The sequence below is a fragment of the Bos mutus genome, chromosome 22 (assembly GCF_027580195.1).
Source record: "Bos mutus isolate GX-2022 chromosome 22, NWIPB_WYAK_1.1, whole genome shotgun sequence".
NCBI lineage: Eukaryota > Metazoa > Chordata > Mammalia > Artiodactyla > Bovidae > Bos > Bos mutus.
This window is the reverse complement of record NC_091638.1, coordinates 35,137,760-35,149,670: the sequence shown is the minus strand read 5'-3', so window position 1 is coordinate 35,149,670 and position 11,911 is coordinate 35,137,760.

Here is an 11,911-nt window from a genome sequence, read left to right as displayed (position 1 = left end):
TGGAAAGGATTTAGCCAAGTGGTCTATATCAAGGGCTCAATCACACTGTCAGCAAGGATTATTATCATTCAGCAATGCTGGGCGAGCCTTTTTCAGTCTTTAGTCTTGGAAACTATACTGATTATCTAAGAACTCATGGCCAAAAAATTTTTGATAAATCAAACCTAGCTTCCTTGTCATTCGACAGTCTTTGGTGGCCTTTAATATTGTGCTTCCCTGCTTCGGTCACTTAATTGGAAATATTATCTCCATTTCCCCCCTAGACCTTTGTGATAGTGAACTATCATTTGTATGATTTCTAATATTTAAGCAATCGGTTACTTTAGTATTGAACCCTTATATTTAACCCTAGCTGGCTTCCCTGGTGGCTCAGATGGTAAAGAATCTCCCTGAATGTAGAAAACCTAGATTCAATCCCTGGGTCTGGAAGATCCCCTGGAGAAGGGAACGGCAACCCAGTCCAGTATTCTTGGCTGAAGAATCCCAAGGCAGAGGTGCCTGGTGGGTTATAGTCCATGGGGTCACAAAGACTCAGACATGACTTAGCTTCTAATATACTAACACAGTGGTGGCTTAAATGGTGAAGAATACGCCTGCAATGCAGGAGACCTGTGTTCTATCTCTGAGTCGGGGAGATCCCCTGGAGAAGGGAATGGCTACCCACTTCTGTACTCTTGTCTGGACAATCCCATGGACAGAGGAGCCTGGCGGGCTACAGTCTACGGGGTTTCAAAGAGTCGCATAAGACTGAGTGACTAACACTTTTACAATATATTCTGTACTTTCCTTAAAATATGAAAGTGGAAAGTAAGAAGTAACTACTTCATGTTGCCTAGGATCCTAGCAATTGGCCAAACACCTAGGCCTAGATTTTCTCCTCCTTTTTGTCCTAACCTCCGTGTTTGGGTAATTGCATCAATTCTACACTGTGTTCTGCATCTATCCCCAGAGTGTAGAAAGGGATGTTCTTTAATGATTTCCTTTGAATGGCCTTCCATCTGGGGAGGAAGAGGGCCCCTCTTGTTCAAATACAAAGGAATCATCCATCCACCAAGACCTTTCTTCTCTGTTAAGTATCTCTTGAATTTCAAAGGAGGACTCGGAATTTCTCAGTCCCAGTCTTAACCCGCAGCTCCAGAACTGCAGTCCATTGTCTTTGTCTCTTTAAGACTAGAAACACTACAGGCAATGAAGTAACTGTTCTTATTTTTCTTGGGTTCCAAACAAGACCAGATTCCAACCTGCTCATGCTTACCATTTCATAGTAACCAAGCAGTTTATGATAATCAGCTCAAGAATACACTTTGCTTCCAAACAAGGAGATGACTACCAGCAGCAACAGCTGTATTTTGCTAGTCAGTCCTCATGGTAAAGATTTATAGTTTTCAATTCTGTCACTTGGTTTGCCAACTGTTCCTCTTCCTGGAGCTGCCCAGTTGTTTTTGAGGGGCCTTGAAGTGGTTTCCTAGCTATTTAAACTCCCCCTGAATGACAATGCGGCTTTAGAGCTGGACTGAAGAATGGAATTCCCTGTTTATATCCACAAGACTTCTCTGCTCTCCCTCTTTTAAACATATGCAGAGTCACCGCAGAAACTGGAACCAGATTAAAAGAAATGCTGGCTTTTAAGGAGTTTGAAAAACGGTAAAGCTGGGAGCCGGCTCTGTGCTCTCGCCCTCTTCCCTTTCCCTGTTATGTGATTCATTTGCTCTAATCCATCACCGATTCATCATGCTCGTCCGTCAGAACCTTCAAAGCAAAGTCCACAGCTGCTTTTGCCATTTATCAGTGGGAAATAAAAGAGAAAGGGGGGAAAGTAAGGAAAACACATCACCCCGTTCCAGGACCTGGGATAATGGGTGTGAAAAAAGGGTGGAGGGTAAGCTTATCTAATGAAACCCAGAGCCTTGCAAGGATGTGGAATCTTGAACAAAGGATTATAACTGAGAGTGAGCCCAGCAGTCAGTCTGCCACCAACTTTGCGGGAGAAAGCCTGACAGAAACAAAAGGTTTAGTGGGAAACTAGAGGAATGTGTACCAAATGATACCCACACTTTAGAGGAGTTTAAGACTCACAAATATTTGATGGAATTTGTTTTCTGTGACATGTCTCTCAGCTTGCTTTCAGCTGTGCAACAGACCTGAGGCTGGGAAATGATGGATGGAGAAATTCACAGTTACCATTTTCGTAAGATGTCTTGCAAATCACCAGCCATTGAAACATGCCTGATGAGTGTCTCATGCATCAAGACTTGTTCTCAGGTTTGAGGATCAAAAAGCAAGGGTTATCAAACTCAGTGATTCCCCTTCTAGAAGTCCAGTCCATGTACTTATAGTCCCCAGGAGGAGAGGTCAATCTTTGTGATAGCAGAAGGTATAAACAGCCTCAATGTTTACCAGTAATGGCATAAGATGTAGTTATGATGATGAGGAGATTAAGGAAACTGTGGATATACTTTGGAATCTACTCCTTCCTGTGGAATTCTCAGCAATAAAAAGCAAGATGTGCAACAACATGGATGCATCTCAAAACCAAAAGCGTACATACGGTATGGTTTTCTTTATAGGAAATTCTAGAACAGGCAAAGGTACTTTATGGTAGAAAAACCAATAATTGTTTCTGAGGATGTAAGAGTGGGAATTGACTGGTGAAAGACCTGACACAAAGAATGATATTAATCCTCTGTATAGAGTCTGTCTGTACTCATTTGTCAAAACTCAGTGAATATACACCTAGGATGTGTGCATGTGTCAAAACTCAAACACGTACCTAAGATTTGTGCATTTTATTATACATACATTTTACACAAAAAAATGTAGACAAATACTGAACTCTAGGAAATGATACATTTGCTGAAGTATTTAGGTGAAAAGTATATTGAGGTCTTCAATCTTTCTTGAAATGCAGAAAAAAATAAGGTGGTTTGATAGATGGCTAGAAGGATGCATATTTGATAAAGCAAGCACAGTAAAAATACTAATGGGAAAACCTAGCTGGTGAGTGTTTACAAGTATTCACAGTAAACTTACTTAAATTTTGCTCTATTTTGAGAATGTGCATGAAATGTTGAGGGGAGAAAAGAATGAGGAAACTTTTCATGTCCTGATAAGGACTTATCTCCAGTTTCATTAAGTGCAAAAGTAACAGTACACACACAGTATACACAGTGCGCTACCAATTGTAGGAAAAAAAAGAAAAGAGCAAATGCACAAGTATCTGTTACTATGTGCAAATAGAGGAGGACTTAGAAATGGAATCTATAGAGGTACTGATCCTAGAAACCCTTACCTTAGAGGTAGGGATGTGTGTGTTAAGTTGCTTGAGTCATGGCGGACTCTTTGCGACCCTATGGACTGTAGCCTGCCAGGCTCTTCTGTCCATGGGATTCTCCAGGCAAGAATACTGGAGTGGAGAGGGCATATTTTAAAACATAAGGTAAATCACTTTATACCTTTAGATTTTGTATATTGTACACAGATATACATGGATGGAGTAAAACGGATCAACTATCTACTCAAAGAAAAAAAAGCTATGAGAAAGAATGTATATCCGAGCTGTCTCAAATATCAAGACTGACACTTGGAATTTCTTTCTTTCTTTCTTTTTCTTAACATCCATTTATTCACTCCATATTAACCAACTGCCTGAGTGCTAGGCGTTGTGCCAGACTCTGGGGGCAGGGTATGGAGCCAAACCCAGAGGTGCTTCTTTCTGTCACAGAGTCTGCTGACTGGTGGACCCAACTAAAGGCCAGGTACATGTCCCAGGGTGGCCTGATCTAGTCTGGGGTGGGGTGGGGTGGACTGCGGACGGCATTCTGGGGAGCGAGAACTTCTTGTGCAAAGGTTCTGCCATGTGAAGGAGCAAAGCGGTTCAAGTGCCAGAAGAAGATCAGGATGGAGGATCAGGCAGCTGAGGTAGGAGGTGAGGAGACACCAGTTGGGACCAAGCATTCAGATATTGACCTTTATTCTATTATTTAACATCATAACTTACTTTCTGAACATCCTTTGTATGACAAGATGTATATTTTATTCTATGTATACTTTTTTTTCTTACAAATTCTAAGAGGATGTCAGGGCAGAACTTGGTATAGCTCTTTCCAGGAGAAATGGAGCATCTCACTAAATCTGGAATATCAGACACTCACATCAACTTGTTCTTTCCACCTCAGGACACTGGCCTGACTTCCAAGGGCCACAGCCTGCCTTTATTTGCCTGAGGGCTTTCTTTGTCAGTTGGAGTCCTCCTCACACTGTGAGGTCCACAGATGGGTACCCTAGAGAGTTAATGCCTCAGAGAGCAGCCCTCAACCAATGATTTGAAGAGAATTGGGATACTTGTAGCCCAGCTTCTCCACTTTGGCTTTCACCAGTCTTTCTCCTTTTGATCACTGGGGACTTGGGAAGACTGGTTTTGATGAGTTCAGTTGCAGAATTTGAGCTGAATTAAAATCCTAGGTCTTTTGACCTCATCTTAAGTCTTATCAGGAGAGCGCGTATTACTAGTCACATTTTCTTCTCAAGAACACAGCTGCTGTTTCTTTGATCTTTAGTTTCATTAAATACAAATCACAGAGGAGGCACTCATTTATAGATTGTCTTGGCTTCCATTTTCTATCAAGATAGTCAACTCACATTTTTAGCCTATGGTCACTTTATATTCTTCTGTGCACCAAAACCACTATTGAAATTATCAAGAACCAGATAAACAGATGTCAAGTAGTCTGGGTGGATCAAAAATACTATTTTATGTGACTATTTATGAAGGACTTTCACCTTTAAGCCTTTAAACTAAAATACATGCTCGGTATAGCTAATTCTCCACATCCCGTCTCTCACACTCTTCATTTGTTACTTTTGAAAAAAATCAGTGAAATTTTCCGCAGAGATCAGATGTGAAGAAATCTGTGGCAGGGTGAAATTTTATAGTCTGGATGCTGCCTTTTTATTAAGGTGTCATTTCCTTTCCTTAAGAAGAATGAGGCTCTTTTAGGGTGGGTCTCTGTGAATGACTCAAACCCTTTTAGTTTGGGAAGTCCAAGTACCAAGATAATTTTCACGCTGGGATTACTTGTCCAGATGGTTTGAGCGCAGTTTTCTTGGCATGCTTATAAGAACACAGGAATTTTCAGGGGAAACAAGAGAACATAGTAGGGAGGAGGAGAAGAAGTGGAGAGGATAAGTGTGGCTAAGAAGTCAGAAAAAATTTTGGATTCCACAAAATGGCACTGGTTGAACTGGAATCAGTTCCTAGTTATATTTGGCAATGGTAGCCCTCTGCCTTCTCCAAGAGCACAGACTTTTCTTTGTCATAGTGGGAATTACATGACTCTCCTAACAGAGGACAGAGGAGGAAAGAACCAGAGAGAAATTCACAGTGCTGATGGAGGTAAGCATGGAAGGGTAGCAGAGAACCTCACTAGCAGGAAACCTGGGGGAACTCCTGTATGCCTGCATGGGGCACTGAGCGAGGCAGAGAAGGAAGGCTGTGAACGGAGATATCATTTCAAAGAGCTGCTTAGACCCCAAAACATAGTATGGGCAGGAGACTTTCTCTGATGGCTTCAGCAGTCATAGAACTAAAGTGTGGCAGTAGGAAGAATGCTGAGATGCCCCACAAGATTCCCCTAGTAGGCACACACTATCTCCTGGTCAGGCAGTCAACTACTATTCTAAGCACTGCTGCGAAAAATTTTGGGAGATGTAATTTAGGTCCCAAATCAGCTGACTTTAAGATCAGGTTTTGGTCCAGCAGGATCTAAGACACTCTACATGAGTCCTTTAAAGACAGTGGCATAGATGAGAGTCAGAGAGGCCTGGAGGAAAGCAAACAACCATGTTTGTGAAATGCCCATGGAGGTCATATGGCAAGCAGTGCAGGCGACCTGTAGGAGCTGAGGGTGACTCCCAACTGACAGCTAGGACATCAGTCCTACAACTGCAAGGAAATTAATTCTACCAACAACTGGTGTGCTTTTTAGAGGAGCCAAAGCCCCTGATGAGAACTGCAAGTCTTGGCTGACATCTTGATTTCAACCAAGTGAGTCCCTAAACAGAGAATCTAGCCATGCTGTGCTCAGACATCTCACCTACAGAAACTGGGAGATAAACTTGTGGCAATTTGTTACTCAGCAGTAGAGCAGTAAGTCACAGGACAGTAGTTAGAGTCATAGTCAGACAATCAGTGGGGCTTTGTGATCAGGAGGAGCTTCTCTTTCTTCAAATGTCTCTGATTAAACCCCTGGCTCCACCAGTTACCAGGTATGTTATTTGTAACAAATTACCTAACCTTCCTAAAACTTAGTTTTATTATGTGCAAATTAAGATTAAAATGATAGGCAAGATTTTTTAAATGTTACAAAGATTAGAATGAAATAATATGTATCAAGTCCTAAATATGATGCATGACATTTAACAAATGCTCAAAAAGCAAGAGTAAGCAGCAGCAGCCATGATCATGCAACGCAAATCATGTGTTAGGCCCTCTGCAAGGGGCTTCCTAGGATTCATCCTCACAGAAACTGCATGAGGATGAAATTATTATACCCATTTTATAGATGGGGAAAACGAAACTCAGAGAAGTTCAATAACTTGTTATGCACCTACTAGGTGGAGGAGTTAGAATTAAAATATGGGGCTTTTTGAGTCTAAATACCAGCAGCTGAACTTCTTAATATTTTAAGCTCTATTCACAGCAAAGAGGTCACAACTCTTGAGATTCCTCTTTGGAGGAGAATCACAGCGACAGGTTGGGATTCGGGCCTACTGAGTGTCTCAAAATGGAGCCAAAATGATTACCATTTCTTTAGCCATGGTCTCGGATTTGTAGGATGCTCTCCCCTTGTTTCCCTGCCCTCCTTGTTTGGGTATTTCCTACTTAACTTTAGACCTCAGCTCAAATACTACTTCCTTAAGAAGGCCTTCTCTGACTCCACCGTCAAACCAGACTCATTTCAACATATTCTCATAAAGTTTCCTTCTTTTATAATAGTTCCCATAGTTTATCATTATGTGCTAGATGAGCGGTTCTCATCCAGGGGACATTTGTCAATGTTGGGAGACAGTTTTTATTATCACAACTGGAGGGGCCAGTGCAAATTCCATGAATAGGTCATGGATAATGCTAAATATCCTACAATGCACAGGTTATAGAGTCCATACAACAAAAATGATCTGGCATCAAATGTCAACTGCAACATGAATAAATGCTCAACACCACTGATTATTAGAGAAATGCAAATCAAAACTACAATGAGGTATTACTTCACATGGGGCAGAATGGCCATCATCAAGAAATATACAAACAAGGTGGTGGGAATGTAAATTGATACAGTCACTATGGAGAACAGTATGGAGATTCCTTCAAAAAACTAATAACAGAACTACCATAGGACCCACGAGTCCCACTACTGGGCATATACCCTGAGAAAACCGTAATTCAAAAAGACACATGTGCTCTGACGTTCACTGCATTGCTATTTACAATAGCCAGGACATGGAAGCCACCTAAATGTCCATCAACAGATGAATGGATAAAAAAGTTGTGGTACATATATACAATGGAATATTAGTCATAACAAAGAATAAATTTGAGTCAGTTCTAGTGAGGTAGATGAACCTAGAGCCTGTTATACAGAGTGAAGTCAGAAAGAGAATAACAAATATTGTGTATTAATGCATATATATGGAATCTAGAAAAATGGTACTGATGAGCCTATTTGCAGGGCAGGAATAGAGACAATGACATAAAGAACAGACTTACCGACATGAAGAACAGACTTACCGACATAGCAGGGAAAGGAAAAGATGGAGCAAATTGAGTGAGTAGCACTGAGACACATACATTGCCATATGTAAAATAGCTAGCTAGGAGGAAGTTTCTATTTGATAAAGGGAGCTCTAATGCTCTGTGACAACTCGGCAGTGGGGGCGATGAGGGAGGATAGAGTGGGGGGTTGGGAAAGAGGTTCAAGAGGGAGGGGACATATGTATTCTTACGACTGATTTGTGTTGTTATATGGCAGAACCAACACAACATTGTATAGCAATTATCCTCCAATTAAAAATAGATTAAAAAAAAGAAAAAAGAGAAAAAAATAAAAAGACAACCTAACAAATGGGAGAAAATATTGACAACTTCTATATCTGATTATAGAGACTTGTATCCAGTATATGTGTGTGTGTGTTTGTATATGTGTGTATATGTGTGTATATATATATATGTATATATATATAACTTGTAAAACAGTAAAAGAGAAACCAATTTAAATATGGGAAACAAGTAAAAAAAAAAAAATGTCAGTTGCACCAATGCTAAGAAACCTGTCCTGTATTTATTTATATTTTAAAATAAAAATAAGATCACGATTACAGATCATTTGCTTTTATAATTAAAAGTGATTCCTGAACATTTATTTATTCATTTATCTAATATTACTAGTTTTCCAGAAGCAGACTTACAGATATTGAAAACAAACATATGGTTACCAAAGGGGAAACATGGTGGTGAAGGGATAAATCAGGAGCTTGGGATGAACATACACACACTATTATGTATAAGATAGTAACCAACTAACAAGGACCTACTGCATAGCATAGGGAACTCTACTCAGTATTCTCTGATAACCTATCTGAGAAAAAACTCTAAAATAGAATGACTGTACGTATAACTGATTCACTTCGCTGTACACCTGAAACTAACACAATGTGGTAAATCAACTATATGACAATGAGATTAAAACACTAAAAAATGAATATTACTAGTTTCCTTCCAGTGTGAAAATTCTTTCATGCCATCATCTAGCTTTCCATAACATCGTTCTTTTTAGGATGGCATGTCATTAATACCAACCAATTCTCCATTATTGGACATTTAGATAGATCCTTTTCCCCTCCTTTTTTTCTTTGGCTTTTTTTCCCCTCTCTCTCTTTTTTTGGTCTTTTTGCTATTATAAACACCACGATCATGAACATCTTTGTGGCTTAACTTTACACACATCCCTAATGACTCCTTCATTTGATTTGACCCTAAATGCTATGGAAATCACTTTGTATTACTGAAGTTAACCAAGAACCCATGGTCAACAGCAAACCCACAAACATTTGAAGGGATAAAAGCAAGTGTTTGCTCCCTCCTAATAATGCCGATGGGGGAGCCAAGGCTGTAAGAGAAGAGAGGCAGTACAGCCAATTCTCACTTGAGATGTGGTTTTCACATTGTCTAAACCTGCTGGGACAGGCCGGCCTCTGGCAGGGACTAAGTTTATAATCTCTTTTACCAGAGGTTTCCAAAAAATTCTCAACTACATTCTGAGTTCCCAGTGAAGATTCTTGACATTCACAAAGTTAAAGAAAAAGATGTGCTCAAAGACAAATTAAGCCAGAGAATGCCAACTGGCTGGAGATCATTCTTTCTGTGTAAGGAAGGTAGGCAGCACAGTCAAAGCCCTAAGTAAACAGCTTACCGAGACAAAAGACAAGGTGTTTTCTTTTCTGAGCACTGGAAATTCAGGAACAACTTGCGTCAGATTTTGCAACTCTCACAAGAGTTTGGCTATCACAACATAATGATTGTATTCCTGGAACAGTCTCAGAACCAATTACCAGGTTCTTTGACCTGAAAGTCAAAGATGGCCATAAAACCAGACCAAACCAGGTGAGATTTGAAGACTGGTGGGGATACAAACAGGGCTGAAATAAAGGTGATGGGGACAACAGGGTATCTTGGAAAGATACCAAAATTCTTCTGTCTCTCAACCCTGACAATTATTTGACTCTATGTGGACAGTTTGAACTTGAAGTATTCTTTTTTTTTTTTTTAATTTATTTTATTTTATTTTTTTAAAATTTTATTTTTTTTTTAAACTTTACATAATTGTATTAGTTTTGCCAAATATCAAAATGAATCCGCCACAGGTGAGCACAGGACAAAGAGAGAAAGGATGAGTTCTGGTCAAACAAAGAACATATTTTGTAAATGTGGGAGGTGACTTCTGGCATCATGTTTTCAGGACATAAGGGGTTAAAATCCAGGAAGAAGCGACCCAACCCCAAAGCATTTAAGTTGTATGGTTTTCCTGGGCATAAAGGCATAGAAAGAGTCCAGGGGAAGGGAAGAATGTGTTGTTCATAAAAGCTAAAGCTAGCTAAGCCAACAGTGCAGGTTGGAAAGGAAATGCAGTGTCTTAATATTGTGCAAAAGAATAGATGATAAATCTATTTAGAATTGACAGAAGCAGCCATGTAAATAATCCAACAAGCATTGCTCCAAAATCTGGAGAATGAATAACGTGATATCTTGCCCTGGCATATTTCTCTTTCTAAATATGTTTCCTATAATTTATTGTTAAAATGAATGAGCATTCCCTGAGTGGCTGGAGAAAGGGGATCTACATTTTGAACAGCACTAAGAGATGCCCCTGGGGTTAAAACATTGCTGCAGATAACTTATACAGGCATCAGTGAGAGTTTACTGGGGGTGCTATCATCTACGGTTTTTTCAAGTTAAAAAACTTTTGAACCCACTGTTGTCCACTCGTAGTTTTGGTGTGGTTTTTCTAGTGCCCTGCATCCTACTGACAACTCAGTTTGCATTCCCTGACCGAGAAGACATTCACTGCATTTTGTTAGTCAGTTTTACTTTCTTATTTTATCACTACTAGCTGAAATTTTCTTAATTAATTTTAATCTTTTAAAACTTGTATATAAGCTGTGAAGTTTAAAGAAATAGGAACTCCTCTGTTTTGTTTGCTGTTGTATTTTTCTATGCCCAATATACTACTTGGCTCACAGATGGTGCTCAGTAAATTTTGCTAAGTAAATCAACATGTTTTCATCAATGTACTTTCTAGAAAGGAATTCAGGGCTCCCTGAAGATGCAAAGCCAGCTAAACTCCTTCAAATGATTTCCGACCTTCACATCTTTCTTTCTTTTTTTTTTTTTTTACCCCTTTTCAAATATTAAGATACAAATCACCAACAGTAAACTCCATCTCCCTTAGTATATGGTTCTGTAAGTTTTGATAAATGCATTCAGTCATGTAACCACCACAATCAAGATAGGAAGAGTTTCATCACCTCCCAAACTGTCCCCCACCTTGAACCCTGGGCTATTTAGCAGCTAATCACTCTCTGCACCTCTGCCCTGGCAACCGCCTCTCTGATTTCTGTCCATACAGGAGCAAGTCTTTAGAATCTGGCTTCTTTCATTTAGCATAATGCACTGGAGACTCATCATACTGTATCATTAATTCGTTCCTGTCAATGGCTGAGTCTCTTCCCTTGTATGGATATACGAAGTTTGTTTATCCATTCCCCACTTGAGGGATATCACCTCATCTCTTATTATATGGAAAAGTAATGCCTTCACAGAGGCTAAGAGCAGAAGTTTGGGTTCAGCTAAACACAGGACTGAATCCTAGGCTTGATACTTCCTAGCTGTGTGAACTTTGGGCAGGTCCGCAAACTACTATGGCTCAGTTTCCTCAGAAGAGTATTGGAGGAAATCTATACAAAGCACTGAGCAAAAGGTCTGGGAAATAAAGAGTGAGCAGTGAATGGCAGCCGCAATCATTTTGGCGTAGACTGGAGTGAGTTCCTGCTGAAACTTCCCTTCCTCTGATCACCGTACCAATTTTTAGTCATCTGGTCATTACTTAACAGGTTTCAACCTCAGTTTATTTAACTAAAAAGTGGGGCCAATAATACGATTTCATAGAGTTACTTTGCAGGCTAAATGGGCTAATATATGTAACTATCCTAGTGTGGTGGTGCCTGGCCCATAGGAGGTCCTCAAGGAACAGCAGTTAGAAAATGAGTGTTGGGACTTCTCTGGCAGTCCAGAGGCTAAGACTGCATGCTCCCTGTGCAGGGGGCCCGGGTTCGACCCTTAGTCAGGGAACTAAATGCC